Here is an 18,059-nt window from a genome sequence, read left to right on the forward strand (position 1 = left end):
CTCTCTCTCTCTCTCTCTCTCTCTCTCTCTGTGTGTGTGTGTGTGTGTGTGTGTGTTTGTACACTCTGTTTCTAATGAGGCTGAAAATGTCTAGGATATTTTCCCTTTTCTTTGCTATTCTTGCTTCAGAAACCTTGTTGACAAGTGATTCTATATTATTGAAATAAACTGTAGTGACAAACGCTGTGTTTACCCCTTGAAGTACACATTTAGGAATGGGAAATTTACTTCATTTTGAGGAAAGAGCTCACCTAATAGCCCAGGCTGACCCGTCCTGCCAGTTCCTCTGGACCATCTCCACCTACCGTGTAACCTCTCCCCGCAGAAAAAAGTCTCATGATGGAAGCTATACTGTGTCACAGTGTGTCCCATAGTATTCCCTTAGTCCACACTTTTTTGGATGCAAATGATCATTACAGTGACTCCTTGGTCTGGTTTGAGGCTTCTGGCTTCTGCTACTCTATGAGTATTGGAACCTCACTGGGACTCCTCTCTGATTTCCTGTTGCTGCCCTGTGTCATGGAGATCCTGTAGTTTTGGATCTGTAGGACTGGCCTCTTTAATGCACTCTAGCATTCATCAATAGGGTAGACATTCGGTGGGCCAATTCAAAACCCTGGATCTAAGGTTGAGTGATGTTTGAGCTGGTCAGCCTGCCAGCTCTCTTGCTCTCATGCACTTGGGGCAGGTTCACTACCCTGCCTCCCCTGGCAACCAGGGCCAGCTCTACCCTGATGCCCAGTCAAGGTCCAGGGCCTGCTCTCCTGTGTGTTGTAGTTGGTGAGGGTCAGAGGCAGCTCTCTCAGGGCCAGTTCTCCCACCTGCTATAGGAAGAAGCAGGGAGGGAGAGGGAGAGGAGAGGAGGGCATCTCTCTCGTCACCCCATTGCACCGGAAATTAATGGTAGGGGCAGCTTGCCCATGCTCGTATCCTCTAGTCCAGGTCACCAGCATCTTCTGAAATGAGAGGGTCTGCTCTCTGGAGTACTGCAGCTGTCTAGGGGTGTGATCAACTCTCACAGCCCCAGGGTCAGTTCCTCCTGGAAGCCCTGATGAGGGGGTAGAGCCAGCTCTGCAGAGCCCTCAGATGTCAACTTGACCCTGTGTGGCAGCCCACTGCAGGAACATTTGCCTGGCCTTGGGTGGTAACAGAACCCTACTGCTTCAGGGACACAGATGCATATGTGGCCCTCAGTGGCAACACAGGCCAGGACCCCACCATGGTGCCAGGAGGCATCACTGGATACTCACATCAGGCTCTTTCTCACTAACCTTGGGTCTCCAGTTCTGTGCTCTTCATTGTGTCTACAACTTTTTATTTCATCTCTACACCACTTGCTCCTCTTAGTGGTGCCCAGGGTCTCTGAGCATCTAGGTCATGTCTGGAGTGATCTCAGGATGGCTGTGTCCCACTCAAGCATTATGGCTCTGGGCAGGGCTCATCTTGAGCATGGTCTGATGCCCTAGGCCTTTCAACGCCAGACTGGTGGTCATCCCAGACTGTCCAGGCTCCATGGCACCGTTCTGGTGGTTGTCTTGGGGTCATCTCTCACCTGTGCCTGCCCAAGTGGCCCTATATTAGGGTCATCTGTCTTAGCTCATACCTGTCCAGGGATTGTAATCCCAGACAGGTTGCTAGTATTCAGCCTCCTTCCCACCCTGGGAGCCAATTTGGGCCTGCATGATAGCAGATTGGTGGTCATCTCAGGCAAGCTCCCTGTCTGGGCACCCTCTCTCCAAAACAGTGGTTGTTTCAGGCTCACTTTTTTTTTTCAGGAATGTTAGGCTATTAATTATTCAGATGTTCACAGGTCAGAACACTGAATGTAGACATAGCCTCTATCTGCCACCTACTAGTGCACACGTGACACAGTAGCCACACCTGCAGTGCCCCTAGAGGCAGTAGCTTCCTCCATTTTGATGATTAGGGATGATCAGTGATTCGAAATGACTAGTGGATAATAGTGATCTGTCAACCAGCATGTTAACTGATGAGCCGATATCCCCAACCCACAGGCAGATTTGTCATTGTTTTTTTATATTCTGCAAATTTGAGATCTGCCACAGTCAAAGACAGTAGGTGAAGAATCTTGTTGCTCATTAGTTAAGACAGTGAGGCCATTTTTCTGGATGAAGTCCACTCATACTAGGGACCACTATATGTCACCAACTTGTGACATTGTTTTTGTGCTACACTAGTTAGCAGAGAGAAATTTGGGGCCAACCGCATTTTGTGGTTTTAAACATTTAGTACATAAGGACTTTGCCCAAACAAACTACCTTGCCTGTATCCGCTCCTCTCTCACTTTCAGCTATGGGATTTGGTTCTGCTGTCTGCTAGGAAGCAGTGCTCAGAATTGAAAGTCAGTTGGTCTGTCTTATGAAATACGCGGTGGCCTGGTTTCCCAACTCCCCTGCCTTACTTCCTGTCTACCCACTGAGAGGAAGGCACAGCCAGGGTAGGACTATTGCACCAAGCTCTCCTGTTTACTCCTTGCTTCCACATATTCTGTCCAGTGAATTGCACTGATTGCACTTCTCATGAACAAGTTCTAAAATTGCAGTTGTAAATTAATTTGAAGCACAGTGTGTGCATTCTCAGGAAGTGGCACTAGTAAAGAGGACAGCACACACACCAGCAGCAGCAGCATCTGCAGGGCCCATTTCTTCCCTGCTTGGTTCTTGTGTAGATGGCTTTATATAGTCAGACCCTTAGTTGCCCTGGACACCTTTACTATGTTTGTTTTAATTATGCCCAGTGGGATCCTCTTAGGAGGCTGGCAGCTAGCTCAATAGGTTAAGGCGCTTACCTCCTAGCCTGCCAACCTGAGTTCAAGCCTCAGTATCCCCACACCGTGGAAGGAGAGGACCAACTTTCCCCAAGATCTCCTCTGAGGTCCACATTTGGATCTACACACACACACACACACACACACACACACACACACACACACCAAACAAATGAGTGTAATGACGGATAGTTTTAGGAGAAGAGAACTAAGTGCTTCACAGCCATTCTGGTGCCACATGTACTGTGGGTTAAAATGATGTCCTGTATCCGGTCCACCACAGGGCTAGAGCCTCTCATGGAGGTGGGACGCGGGATGTGACTGCGGATACCTCACACTGCTGCTGGGGGCAGGCCTCAGGCTGTGAGAAGTTTCAGGACCCCACTCCAGGTGTGGGGAAGCACAGTCTGAGGTCTTCGTGGAACTGCCAAGGCCAGCTAATGGGTCCTTGGGATGCATGGAGGCCAGGGAAGGCAGGTTCTCCACTGGATGCCCTGAAAGAGCTGAGAATGGAGTGTGGGTCCTCAGGTGGGCTCTAGCCTGGGCCAAAGAGAAAAGAGGGGGGAGGAGAGTGCCAGCTGAGTCCCTTGGGGAGGAGAGTCCTTGGTTTGCTCAATAGAACAGCTTGGCTTGGTAGTGACTGTGGCTGAGAACCCAGAGAGGCCTCCTGCGTGAGATTAGATGTGGCTCTTTAGAGGAAGACCTGCTCCATTGCTCCAGCATAGTGGATCCTGATGAGAAGAGGCAGTCCATGGTTTTAAGGCATTTCTTGTCATGGCAGAGAGTTGTCATGAGTGAAACCATACCCCATTTTCTCAGGGTGAACCTGAGGTTAGGGAAGGGGAGCTAAGAGGGTAGTAGAGGCAGAGAAAGGCAGAGAGAGGGAGAGTGTAGAGAAGTAGATGTCAGCCATGGCCACGTGGAGAGAGGGGGTAAGGGAATGTGGAGAAGAGGGAGCAAGAGGGAAAGAGAGAGAGGCAAGAGTAAGAGAGGGAGGAGGGGGCAAGAGCCCCATTTATAGTGGGCTAGGCCTTCCTGGCTGTTGCCAGGTAACTGTGGGGAGGAGCATACCTGGCTCTTGCCAGGTAACTGTTGGGGTGGAGTCCACACAGAATGCCAGGGGCTTGCCCAATGTGACTGATGGCCACAGAATTATGAAGAACTGAGGCCTCCTGTCAGGATCCTGGAGTCTGGGGGCATGGCAAACACCTTCCATCCATTGTAGGCGACAGTCACCTGCTGGGTCACCAGGGTTTTAAGCCTGAGCTCGACCATGGACCAGGCTGCCTATTACAGCTCACCACCCCACACAGTTCCACAGTGTACCGCCCACATGCCAGCATTTCATGCCTGGATTGCAATTGTCTAGCACAGAATATCTAGTGTGCCTGATGCTGGAAGTAGTACTACATATCTACATTTAATTCCTTTTTACATTTTTTTAATGTGTGGTTTTCAATATCTAAGAACCTTATCTACATCAAAATAAGTTGAAAAGAGATAAAGAAAAGATGATTAATATGGCAGGTCAATTTCTGGTCCTTAGCTGTTCATCTCATACTTCAGACTGGCCTGGATCTCTGCTGCTCTGCAGCTCGTTCTAACATCTTGCCCATTGGGATCCCAGGATCTAAATTCTGATTACACTTCAGAGAAGGATATGGTTCTCAGGGTAGCAAGGCTGTACCCTGGTGACTGGCTGCCATTCAAATAACATGAAACAGGCCCTCAGCAGGCAGGGTATAAGAGCCTTGGGACAGTTGCGCCCTGCTAGGAATAGAGTCTTGTTCCTGGCTGATTACATAATCTGAAGATGTCTGTCCTCTAGTATGCCTCTCGCTGTGCAGGGAAGCAACGGGAAGATCCAGCTCAAGTGCCAGCCGCAGCTGTGCACTCAGTGGTCCTTGGGCTCCAACAGGTGTTGGAGTCCTCGGGTGTTTGGACTATGCCTTCCAGATGAAGCCTTGCCTAGTAAGGATTTGGCCATTGTTGGAAAGTTGTTACCTCCTCAAAACTTCCTTCTCTATCAGGAACCTTCACTGCTGTTTAGAAATAAATCACTGATTAATTTTTTCTGAAGACCTTTAGTCTTTACAAAATTTAAATTAAAATATAATTGCATCATTTTTCCCATTACCTTCCTCACTCTGCCGAGTCCAATGTCTCTTGCTTGCTTTCTCTCCAATTCATGTTTTTCCCCTAATTGCATCTCAAGTGCACACAAACACACATGCACACACACGCACACATGCATAGATATAATAAATAATACCTGCTGAATCATTTAGTGTTGAGTGTGTGCATGTGCGTGTGTGTGTGTGTGTGTGTGTGTGTGTGTGTGTGTATATCTCAGGATTAACCACTTGCTACTGGATAACTAGTTAAGGGCTTATCCCTGGGGAAGACTCTAATGCTCTCAGCATTTCTTAATTGCCTGTAGTTCTTTGTCTTTGCCCAGTGAGAATTCCCTCTTCCATGGTAGCATTTATATTGCTCCTATTGGTTCCGGTTTTGTTTAGGCTTCTATATTATTGTTGAGGTATCATGGCTAACACTTACCTGTCATTTATAAGAGACACAACCTCATAACAGATTTCCTCTGGCTCTTATTGTCTTTCTGCTCAACCCCTCCCCAATTCTGTAATGATCTCTGAACATGAGGTGCAGGAATTGTATAGTAGATATGTCCATTGGGACGTGGCATCCGAGGGGCACCTGATCCCTGTATTTTGTTTTCTCTTTTGGTCTCTGTTGCAAATAGAATTTTTTGATGAATGCGAGAGCTACACTCATCTGTGGATACAAGGATAAATATTTAGAATGGAATTAGAAATAATTCTGTTTTATTAAGTGGTGGTTGCAGGTTTGCCTCTAAGATTCATGACCTGAACTTTCAGGATAACATTTGTAATGTAAATAAAGAAAATAATAATAAAAAAAAAANAAAAAAAAAAAAAGATTCATGACCTGATTAGCCTTGGGTGGTTGGCTGGGTTTTCTGTAGCAAACATAAATGCCCTCCTGTTGAGTGAGTCTTTTAAGTTCAATTAGAGATCAGGTTGTCACCACCAAGATTTGAGTCACCTTTGCCCTTTTATGATTCTCAGCCATTGCTGGTGACTCTTGTGGTTCATAGGTGCTGTAGCTGGGTAGAACAATTGCTTCCCTCCCTTGACAGGTTTCATTCCTGCTGGAGCTATGGAAGCTCATCCTCAGAAAGCAGACTTTAAATTAAGATCCAACTTGTGTGTTCTGAGTCCTGTGTCCAAAGTATGTGTGTCTTCTTCAATAGAGACTCACCTTCAACATCATAGAGGCAACGTAAGGCAACAGCAACAGCCTAGACTGTTTTGAGGGATTCTTGAACTCCTCTCACTAACATCTTAAACGGGTTTCTTATGCTTGGTATTGATGATTTTGTTAGAGTCAGTGATTCTTGGTGGGACCATTATCAGCCCAAGTGGGATAACTTCATTTAAACTATGCATGTATATGTGCACACATATACTTATTTGTAATATATGCAATTTTGGGTAAATAAAAATATGACTCTTCAAGACGTTTTTAGACATCCTTATTGTTATTTTCTCTCCTCCTTCTCTCTTGTATTGTTCTCCCTCCTTCCCTTTCTGTAATTAAAGCCCTCTCTGATTTTCCCATGTTCCCTTTCATATCACATAGTTATCGTTCCCTAGCAGTCCTAACCCGGCTAGCTCACACTTTAGTATATTGCTTCCTATCTTCAAGGGCCTTTCTAGCTCTGTGACTCCTGTATTAGGGACTCATGGACACTCTAACAAAATGCTGGTTGTGGCTAATATCCTGGAACTGGCAGAAGACTTTAGGCATTGATGGAAATGTAACCCTCCGTCTATTCATCGGGTAAACAAACATGATCTGTATACATTGGTGATGTAGAATTTATTCTACTTTCTTTTTTACGATAGTGACTTATCTAGCCGAAATTAAAACTCTTTAACGTGATTTAATTAGTTAAAAGTCAAAGCTTAGTAGTCTGTTAATTACTTTAAGAATTAGTAGAGTGACACTAATTGGCAAGATAGTATGTTGCAGATCTGTGCAGTAAGAATGGTGAATGTAGCACCGAGGAAGTATGGTCTGGAACCTGTGACATGGCAGCAGAGCCCACATGCAAGAATGTGATCTGCCAGTGGAAATTAGAATGCTGTGCTGGGAGTCTGTCCCTGATAGCATCATCACAGTTGTCCTTGCTACTGTATCTTTTCTCAGAATATTAACTGATAGATGTCACACACTTGTACTCTCAGCACCTTGAAGGTGGAGGCAGGGGATCAGGAGTTCAAGGTCATCCTTGACTACTTAGGGAGTTCAGTAAATGTTCACAAAGTAGAAGAGGTAATCAATCTGTCCATCAGTTTGACAGCAGTCTCCACATGCTTAATAGGTAGAACACTTAAATGTTTCAGCGAACAATTCTGTAAGTGATCCCTTTCTATGACACATACACATTTTATCCTTTGCCCTGAAGCCACTCAGATCCAAGTTACATCCTATGGTCATGTCCATTTATTGATTGCATGAGTTCAGATTTTGTTTAAAATTCAAGGACTTCTGGATGTGTGTCAAAACCATACAGTATGGAACACAAACCAAGGAGTCGTTTTGTAAGGACACTGTATTCAGATTATAGCACCAGTTAGGGGACTGACACACTTTTAAAAAGTATATCTAATTCGAGGCTGGGAAGATTGCTTGGTGGTTAAGAACAGTGCCTACTCTTTCAGAGGACCTAAGTTCAATCCTTAGCACACACATAGTGACTGACGGTCATCTGTAATTCCAGTTCTAAAGGATCCAATGCCCTTTTCTGACCTCTGAAGTCTCTACATCCATGTGGTGCACGAATGTCCATGCTGAAAAATAATACCCACCCATACTTTTAAAGGAAAAAAATTAAAATGAATATCTAATCTATTCGGGCTGATATAATAAAGCACATTAGACTAAGTAAATTAAAGCCAGTGGGAGTTTATTGCTTACAGTTTTGGAAGGTGGAAACAACTGCAAGTCATCAGCAGGCTCTGGACTGTCCAGGGCTCCTTCCTCAAGCATGCAGCTCCTGTGGTCTCACGTGGCAGAAAGGAAGAAGAAGCTGGGCTCCTTCATAGGCACACCCTGCCCTTAGGCTTGGGCATGAGCGAACCACCGAGAGGCTTTCCTAGTGCCATTGCCTTGCTCACTGGATTTCAACATATGTATTTTAAGGGGAGCATGAACAATTGGATACTACAGACAAATATTTCTTTCAGCTAAGAATATTTTAACATAAGGAAATTAAATGAGATATTCATTGAGCACATTGGTTATAATTTAATTTCTATATTTTGTGTAATTAAATTATCACAACAGTTCTAGCCTGATGCCACTTACAAATACTTAGGAAGGTGAGACATGAGGATAGCAAATTCAGTTGGGTTATATAGTAAAATATTGCTTTTACATTAATTACTAACTTAGAATTGTCAGAACAAGTTATTTTCTAAATATTCATATAAAAATACAGAAATGTAAAAAACAATCATCATAATCCATTCAGAAATTAATTCATTGTATAACTTGGGTCATTCTGAGAAGTGCTCATTTTACAGTTGAGGATAATGAGATACAGTATTTTTAATCTGTTTTAATTTTTAATATCCAGGCATTAATCATTAAAAATGAATGTCTGCGTTCTGGTTCCACACACTGTGGTTGTTTTGGTTTTGGTGTGTTGATGTTTTGTAGTGTACAGTGTATAATGAGATTTCTCTTTACAGCAGTCTCCTGTCAACTTAACTGACATGACCAGAAAGTCTTTACCGTATCTGTATACTCTATATGTATATAATTGCTTTCTTGCTCACTTAGAGCAGGGATCCAAAGAAGGAGACCTTTGTCCAGATCTCACCCCAGGACAAAAAGCAGTCCATCCTTTATCTTCTTTTGTTCCTGTGGTGTTACAGGGTATGGAAGCAGGTCCTATGCATGCTAGGCAGCTGTACTGCTGGACCCCACACCCAGCAGGTCAGTGTTCCTGTCAGCATGCACCACCTCCCGACACTAATTTCACAGGAAGAAGGATTGATTGTGAGTCAGGCAACCATCAGTGGCTAGGTTTAAATACGTCTGTAGTCTACTGTCCACTGTGCTTTCTCCTGAGCAGTGGTGATGGGGACATGATCTACTGTGGCTCTCAGGGTCAGCTGCAAGTGTTTGCCTTCACATATACTATATAGACTTTTAAGGACATGGATGTTGAAGTCAGGAGACTGAGCTATATATGTCAAGTTTCTAGAGTTGGTATCTTTATCTGTGATGCTCCCAGACTTGCAAAGAAAAGAAAATTGACTAGACGAGTTATGTAGAGAAAATCCTGGTGACAGTACGGACGTTTCCCTGCAGTACTAAAATTGCCATTTAAGGACTGACACCAATTAAGCAGAAGTACAGAAAACTAGTGGGTTTCTTTCCTGTGTTAAACTCTTCAATTTTTCAAATCAGTGACCCAGTGTGCCTCAGAATTTCATCTTATTCTATCTGTGACCACTCAGAGAGTCCAGCCTGGCCATAGGAAAACACACCTGAAGCGGTGTCCCCAGTGTTTGGAGAGGATGTGGGTAATGAGGTTTAAGATAATTTCATCATCTGAGCACTTTTTGAGATACATCTGCAATACCATTTTTGTTTCCTTGGAAGGGCCCAGTGATCATCTCCTATTCAACCATAATTCCTTGTTCACTTTCCTAGAGCCCATGAGAACAAGCTGGGGCTCACTCATATACAACTGTGGACCAGAGGTTCCCTGTTCATCATTCTCCGACTGACACTCTGTCTCTGCCTGTGTGTGTGTGTGTGTGTGTGTGTGTGTGTGTGTGTGTCTGCCTGTCTGTCTGCCTGCCTCCTCCTCTTCCCATCATTTTTTTTTTAAAGACTAAATCATACTTTTTATTACAGGGTAATACAGTAATCCTGTTTACCTACATTTTTGTTTGTTTTTGTGAAAAACTGGTTACAGGACATAAAGAGTTTTGTGTTCTTGTTGATGTTCATAATGAATAATGGGATTTGGGGATTTTAAACACTGGCTTCCTTTTGTTGGAGTTGGGGTCTCAGTGAGTGAAAATTAAAAGGGAACTATAATGTCCAAGTAAGAACTAATTTAAACATTAACTTCTGTTATTATTTTTCCTATGCCTTAGGATAGTTGCTAGCATGAGAGCTTTATGATTCTCACTCCCTGGATTCTGTGTGCTGTGGAAATCTGTGTACTAGAGCTCCTTCAACTGCTTTGTACACTAGCTGCTTACACACCATGCAGCATTATAGAAACGTGGTTGGCAGTTTGTTGTCCAGCCCACAGTGCTTTGCAGTGGTTTTGTCTAATCAAGCTCATCCAAAAGCATCTGCAAACATTTTTTTAGGAAAATCATCTGCTCATATCAAGAGGATAAAAATAGAAGGCTCGGATGCTCCTTTAGGACAGGTTCTGTGGGGCTCCTTGCGTGATGCTCATTATGTTATGGAAAAAGAATTAGCATTGTCCCCATTGTCTTGGTGCTTAGAAGTGCGGATTCCAGTGATCTGATCGCCTCACCTCAAAATAGTTTTTTTTGTTTGTTTTTTAACCACACACTATAGGTTAGCCTCAAACTACAACCCTCCTTAGAAAATAATGTACAATGTATCATTTTACTCATTTCTAAAACCATAGTTCTTGATAGTGCTTTACATTACTTCAGATATCCTCTGCCCCTCCTTAACAGAATGGGGCTGTTTAGAGAGCAAGGGTTAATTTACCTGTGCTGTGTGATATCTGCAGTGGAGTAGACCCAGACCAAGTATGTCTAAATTGAAATAACAGTAATTTCACTTATAAATATTTGTGCTTTAGTAGTTAATATTTATCTGATGAGAAGTAATAGACAAAACATTCTCTACTGCTGACTTTCTTACAATAGGCTCTCTTACTTTTGTTTCTGTCATTGGTAATAGCATCAATACAGTGTCACAAAAGGCCTGATTCCTGTTTGAGCACTTGAGAGGAACAGCTTGTCCATTATTGTCTTTCAAATTGTCCCTATGAAAACATAGGTCAGGAGGCAGAAGCCCTCACTGCATTGCAGCCCTGTGGCTCTGCCTTCTGAGAGCTCACGGTTTTGTAGGGAGAGTAGATGCCTTCTTGATGGCTGCTGACATCTGCTTTTCTGCCTTTGGCTGAGTGCTCAGCTCTGTGGGGACAGTCAGCCGTGTTTCCAGTGCATAGGGGATGCTGTTATATCTCTGTGAACACAGGAAAGCACATTAGTGCTCTACTGCTCTCTAGTCCAAAAGTCCACAAACAGCACCCAGTTCTGAGGACCAGAGCCCACCACAGGCCAGCTAGATCCTTGGCGAAGATTTGACAGTGTTAGCGTTGCACAGCCATGTTCTCAGGCAAGGCGCTGGGGATAAATCCGACCAAGCTCAGGTTGTTGACAGGGCTGTGGCTCCAGTTTCTGCCTGCTAGCTGGGGACTGTTTTCAGTTTCTACCTGAAACTGCTTGCAGGTCAGTCACACAGGCCTTCTCAGGAGCACTGCAGCCAGCAACAGATCCCCTGCCCGTTCCTTTGCAGAGCTCAGGTGTCTGTGCTTTCTTATTTGTCACTAACCAGACAGAGCTGTTTTAAAGCTTGGGATATGGCCCGGGGCTGCCTTGTCTCCTTTCCTGCAGACCAGCTTGCACTGTAAATCCTGGAGTTACTGTCTCAGAACATTTTTCAGGTGAACACAGGAGAGTGGAAATCATAGGGTCACTTAAGGATTCTGCCTCCCCAGAAAGTTCAGCTAAAATGCTTGGGAATTGCCAGACTAACTCCAGTGCTCAAATAGTCATGGCTCACTTGTTCTAAGAAGTTTGTCCTTGGGTAATTCTGTCTGCACCATGCAGTACACTTACAAGATGGAAATTGTGAGGCTGGCAGTCACGTGGCCTTGTGGTGCAGTCCAGTGACACAGCAGCAGATGTGTGAGGCTACTTCTAGAATAACACAACAGACTGTTTGGCAGTTTCTCTTTTGAAGCCAAATATTAAGTATATAATAAAGATATCTGTAGAGGTCTGCCATAATGATAAAAAGTATAATAAATCTTTGGATCCTAGATATTCCAGAAGGTTGGTTGAAGCTTAGCCTGGGTAAGTTAACAAGACCTTCTCTCTAATTAAAAAAAGATATCAAAGATTGTTTTAAAGGGCTGAAATGTGATTCAGTGTTAGAGAAATTGCCTAGCATGTGGAAGCCCCTAGGTTTAATCCCAGTACTGGCAAGGAAAGTGCATATGCCAGCAACAGTCATTTTTCATCAAGAAAAGTGCCCAGCCCAGCAGTGTTTGCATTGTTTTCATGTGACTGGCACTGTGCCACAAACACACTACTATACTGTGCTACCTCGTTGCTATGGCCTCATTGTATTGGGTCCCCTGTTGAGTGTGTGATCACCATCCACTGAACCATCATAACCATAGCCATATCACATAAACATGGTGCAGGCTACTTTTAATGGGTATTCTTCCTTCCTAAGCTTACTGTTTTTCTATGGGAGGGAAAAGGAGTATGCCCTGTATGTTGTTCCTATTGTTACTTATCAGGACTGGGAGATTTGAGTTTATAATTTCATTCTTTCATCTGTATATTTTTGGTTAGTTGCCCCCGAGTTAGGAGTGGGCAGTTGAAGCCTGGAGTCAAACATGCAGCCATACGTTTAATATCAAACCCAAACTGGACCAGGTGAAAGGTTTAGCCTGGCTTTGTTGTCAACAGGCAGGACTCACCCCAGGGAGAATGGTTAACTTGACAAGATGGGCTACAGGTAGCCAGCCTGAGCTGGTAATCAGAGATCTGCCAAACACTGGTTTGATGTAGACACTAGTGAGGATAAATGGTCGCAAATTAAGAAGTAAATGTGCTTGCATCACCTACAAGGGCCATTTAGAATGCATTGGAGTGGCATCATTATCAATAGAGCTAATAAGAAAAGAAGCTGAGTTAGAGACACCGTAAGGAGTGGCTGCTTTCTAGAGACTTGCTGCAAGGGTAGGTTTTAACTCACTTGTCAGAGAACACAGGCGGGGACTTCTGGGTGTGCTGTTAGGCAACCATGGGTGAATTCCCTAAGGAGCGTCCATGGAGGTTCCGGGGTATTGCTATAATCATGTGTACATCTTGAAATCACTTCAGAGAAGTTGTCAGCCAGAGACAGGCGGATTTCTGAGTTCAAGGCCAGCCTGGTCTACAAAGTGAGTTCCAGAACAGCCAGGTCTATACACAGAAACCCTGTCTCAAAAAAAGAAGAAGAAGAAGAAGAAGAAGAAGAAGAAGAAGAAGAAGAAGAAGAAGAAGAAGAAGAAGAAGAAGAAGAAGAAGAAGAAGAAGAAGAANNNAGGAGGAGGAGGAGGAGGAGGAGGAGGAAGAAGAAGAAGAAGAAGAAGAAGAAGAAGAAGAAGAAGAAGAAGAAGAAGAAGAAGAAGAAGAAGAAATTGTCAGCCAGAGATGTATGCATCCGTAGACGCCTAGTGTGTATTATACAAGGAGCTATGTCATGGTTATGGTGTCTGGCCTTACTTTGTTCCCTACCTATTCCAGAAAAGTGTCACTGCTGTAAAATGAGGTGACCTGTGGCTCCCTGGTACTGTTTACTATAGTGACAAGCTGTACATTGTTTCTGACACCCATGCCTCTCTGTTGCAAACACACACACATGATCACACTTCTGTGATTCTCCCCAAATTTGTATTCAAAGGAAGTTTGAATTTTACTTCCTGCCCTTTGTCCTGTTTAAATAATTTTTTAAATTTAAAACATACAGCAGAAAAAAAAAATTATCTGGAGCCTGGGAACCTGAGAGTAGAGACATCTGTTTTTATGTAAGAGTAAAATGCTGGCTTTCAAATACTCAATGTAGAATTCTCACCACAGAGTTGGCTAAAATGTTCCATGTTCACAGGGGAACTTGAAGTGAAAATAAAACTCTTGCTCTGTTGCCATGGGAAGGCCAACATTTAATGTCATCTTTTTATACTCAGCAAAAGTTCCTCAGCCATAGAAAGTGGGTACAGCCATCCCCTCATCCTGCAGAGAGAAATGGTAGGTCCCAAAGCTGTATGGAAAAGCTGCCTCGCATATGACACACACTAATTCCAACGGTATTTATTGAGAGCTTGCTCTGCCAAAGCATTGCCCTGAAAGCCAGGTCTGCAACAGGCAGAAAGAGACAAGGGTCTGTCCTCCTGAGCAGTTCGTGATAGTGAGGTGAAAATGAAAATATGGAAGAAAAACATGTAGTTTGGGATTTCTAATAAGGATGGTAAAATAAGACCGGGACAGATGTGTGCTGCAGTGTACAGTGTGATATCCTAAAGAGAGTGGTAGGCGACGTTCTCGGGCCCTTGCTTTGGGCAGGCAAGCCTGTCAGTGTGCAGGTTATGTGTTTGGCAGGTACTGTTTCTTGTGTAAAGACTGGGTTTTAACTACTATATTCTTTTGCTTGTGAGTATAACCCCCCCCCCAGCCCCTGTTGTGCCATTTGGCAAGGATGTGCCCTATTTTTCCTCTCGTCCCCTTATTATTTTATGGGTTTTTCACAGCATGAAATTTTCAGTGCCCTCCTGAGGTTCAGGGAATTGTTCTCATAAGTAAAAGATCTGATTTGTTGTTGTTGTTGTTTTCAGTGTGTACTGGGCCTGTTGAATGTTGATTCCAGCCATGCTCTTGCAAGTGACAGTCCTTCTGTATCCTTGAACCACATACAGGGTGTGTCTCCAACTGTGAGCCACATTAGCACCTGCTCACAGGCTTTATGTGGGAAAGATACACACTATAAATCTCTTGTTGCATGGTAAAAAATTAGCAACAGCCTGGAACTCCCTGCATCTAATGTATAATGTACATTTGGCAACAGACAGTTGCTTATTTCTGTTCTTTTCTTTCTCTGAAGGTTCAGTTTCCAATATGTACTGGAGGCTGAAATCTATATAATGTTTTAGTCTCATCTACATTACTGGTTGGCAACCTATGGTCTTTGGGACAAATCCACTCTTCAGTTATATGGGTAAAATTTTATTAACTTGCATATATGGTCATTTATTTAGGCTTTAAATGCAGCTCTTTTCATATTATAATGACCTGAAACACTTACTGTGTGGTTGTTGATGAAAAGTGTTCCAATCCTCAGGCCATCACATACAACTTTTTAAAATCTAAAACTCTCATAAAATAATTTCGTTATAATTCATGTTTGGACTTTGAAAATTCCCAGGATGAGTTCTTAATAGAAGATGGTGAGCAGTTTGAAATAATACTTCATTTGTATTTGTATTTCTATTATTATTTCAATTTCTGCAGTTTTAAAGTTTTTAATAAGCTGGAGAAACCAAAAAACAAAACAAAACACAACCCATCAGATCAGATTAAGGGTACGTGGATATTTTGCTGGGTTTGGTAGTTAAGGTCTGAAATCTTACCTCCTGGGAAGGTGTGCACAGGAGAATTGCAAGGTAAGAACAGCTTGGGCAACAGAATGAGTTCAAAGGCAACTTAATGTGACCTTGTCACAAATAAAAAGTAAGAAGAGGGTTGGAGATATAATTTAGGGGTAGAGTGCTTGCCTAGCTATGTACATGGCCCTAGGTTTAAGGAGTATTGTGTCAAAAAGTTTATAAAGTTAGATTTCCCTTCACAGAACTTGATAAGATTTAGAACTAAATTTCTTCTGAGAGTGTATTTCATGCATGTGCTGATGGGGTTCAACCTCCTGTATGAAGTGTCCAAGGTGATAGGTTTATGTCCTAAGGTTGGATTTGCTTTCACTAAAATCATATGGTTTCTTACTTCACAATGCTTCCTCTGTCTGTGTGTCGTGCGTCCATGTCTTACGTCTGCGTCTGTGAAGATTGCAACGTTGCTTTTCTTATAAGCTGGTTCGTTTTCAGACCACTGTATTTTTTTGAACTGATGTGACCCTTTGTTGTTAAGCCATGCTCCGTGGTTCCCATTTCAGATCCCCTCCCCCAGCCTTGTTCATCCCATTCCCCAGTCTTATTGCCTCACAGTATGGATTTTTGAGCTCTGTGACTTACAGCACTTCTCTCTAGTCCTGCACTTTAGGACTAAGGTTGAAGACAAGGCTCAATACAAAGACACTTGTGCTCTTGATGGCAATGGGCTATTAGTCCCCCTGCCTGTCTGTGGCTGGTGGGGGAGGCTGACAGACAGATTTTGTTCGGTGCAGCAAAATCTAATTACTGCTTGATTTATGTACACCGATGTTAAAAGCAAATTCACTACCCTAACCACACTTAGCTGGAGCTCCTGCTATGCAGTCTGTGGGTAGCTTACAGGGTTCTTCTCTAATTTTTTTAGGGCTTGGGGTGGTAAACTCACAGCTTTCTTCAGGCATCTCTCTATTCTGTTACAACATGAAATACAAGCTATTGACATTAAGTAAAGAAATAGACAGGGCTCATTGATAAGAGGCCCCGGAGAGTAGGTGGGCATTTCATGCAGATGTATGCTGACACTCATGAACTTACAGGTGCGTGTGCATGTACGCATGCACACACACAGACACACACACACACACACACACAGTGGTGTCTGTATATGGGCATATTTGAGTGCTGAGTGCAAAGTTATTTGCAAGGCTACTTCTTGGATATTGAGATATTTAGACTGTAGTTTACTTCCTTGGGGTTTAAAACGTTTGTCCTGATTAGTTCTTAATGTCAGCTGTTATAACCTGGAGTCACCTGGGAAGAGAGAATATCCCACCTATAAAAGACTGTTTTGATTTTACCCCCACGGTAGTCAGCCTGATGCTTTAGGCTGATTAGCCCCAGCTGTATGAGTCAGTGGGCTAACCATGCACCAGTGAGCTAGCCCATGAGCAGCCACTTACTTCCTGCTTGAGCACCTGATGTTCTCTAATGGTGCACTGTTACTCACAATATAATAAGCCAGATGAGCCTTTTCCTTCCCTTTATCATAAGCTAACCACAGCAGCAAAACAGTGAACTAGAATAGCATCTTTTCTAACTTTCAATTTTGACTTTCTTCCTTTGTTTATTACTGTGTGGACTGTATGAGGTTAATGATCTCTCTACCAGTGTTCTCCATCACCACGTGGCTACAGCAGTTATGTTTCCCGGTGGCTGCTGGAACAAATAACTGATGCTGTCCAGTGTGGGCCGAGCATGTGTGAGTGTGCCTGGGCCAGTGTGAAGCAAGCACTGACCAGGGGCTGGCACTGCTTTTCTTCTCCTTCACTTAGTGATGAGCACCGTGTCATACCCTTGCTTGTCCGGCATAGTGACAGTGGAGTCACTGTACCCAGGCAATGGTATCTTCTCACTGGCATGCATTAGAACTCTCTGATAGGATATTTTTGTCTTTAAAAGTACAAACAACTTTTTTCTCTCTCGCGGGTGGGACTGAGGCGTCCTCACTTGGGCACTTCAGCATTTTGACCTTTTTGAGTTCTGTGGAATGTATCATGGGTATTCTGTACTTTTTGTTTGTTTTGGACTAATATCCACTTATTAGTGAGTACATACCATGCATGCCCTTTTGGGTCTGAGTTATCTCACTCAGGATGATATTTTCTAGTTCCATCCATTTGCCTGCAAAACTCAGGATGTCCTTGTTCTTAATAGCTGAGTAGTATTCCATTGTGTAAATGAACCACATTCTCTGTATCTATTCTTCTGTTGTGGAACATCTAGGTTGTTTCCAACTTCTGGCTATCACAAATAAGGCTGCTATGAATATAGTAGGACACGTGCCCCTGTGGCATGGTGGGGCCTTTTAGGGTATATTCCCAAGTGTGATATAGCTGGTTCCTCAGGTAGATCTATTTCCAATTTTTTGAGGAACCTCCAGATTGATTTCCAGNGTGGTTGTACCAGTTTGCAATCCCACCAGCAATGGAGGAGTGTTCCTCTTTCTCCACATCTGCTCCAACATGTATTGTCACATGAGATTTTGATTTTAGCCACTCTGACTGATGTGAGGTGGAATCTCAGGGTCGTTTTGATTTGCATTTCCATGATGACTAAGGGGTCTGTGTTTAGTCAGAGATGATGCACCTAACCCTCAAGAGAATGGAGGCCCCAGGGGATTTAGGGGTTAGGTGGGGTGGGGGGGTGGGAGAATCCATGTGGAGACAGGTGGGTGGGGAAGAGGTATGGGATGTGGAGTGGTAGAAGGGTGGATGGGGGGTG

General features: G+C 43.6%; 1 protein-coding gene and 1 non-coding gene across 4 annotated transcripts in view; one reads left to right on the forward strand and one right to left on the reverse strand.

The window, feature by feature from the left end:
* The window catches only part of Fam110b (family with sequence similarity 110 member B), a 141,232-nt gene that overhangs the window by 43,988 nt on the left and 79,185 nt on the right, over positions 1 to 18,059 (forward strand). The gene's annotated exons all lie outside the window — the stretch shown is intronic.
* LOC115063036 lies at positions 1,777 to 1,903 on the reverse strand. Its single transcript, XR_003842918.1, has one exon. It is a non-coding gene; the product is annotated as a small nucleolar RNA SNORA17 (small nucleolar RNA).

The sequence above is a fragment of the Mus pahari genome, chromosome 22, assembly GCF_900095145.1.
Source record: "Mus pahari chromosome 22, PAHARI_EIJ_v1.1, whole genome shotgun sequence".
NCBI classification, from domain to species: domain Eukaryota; kingdom Metazoa; phylum Chordata; class Mammalia; order Rodentia; family Muridae; genus Mus; species Mus pahari.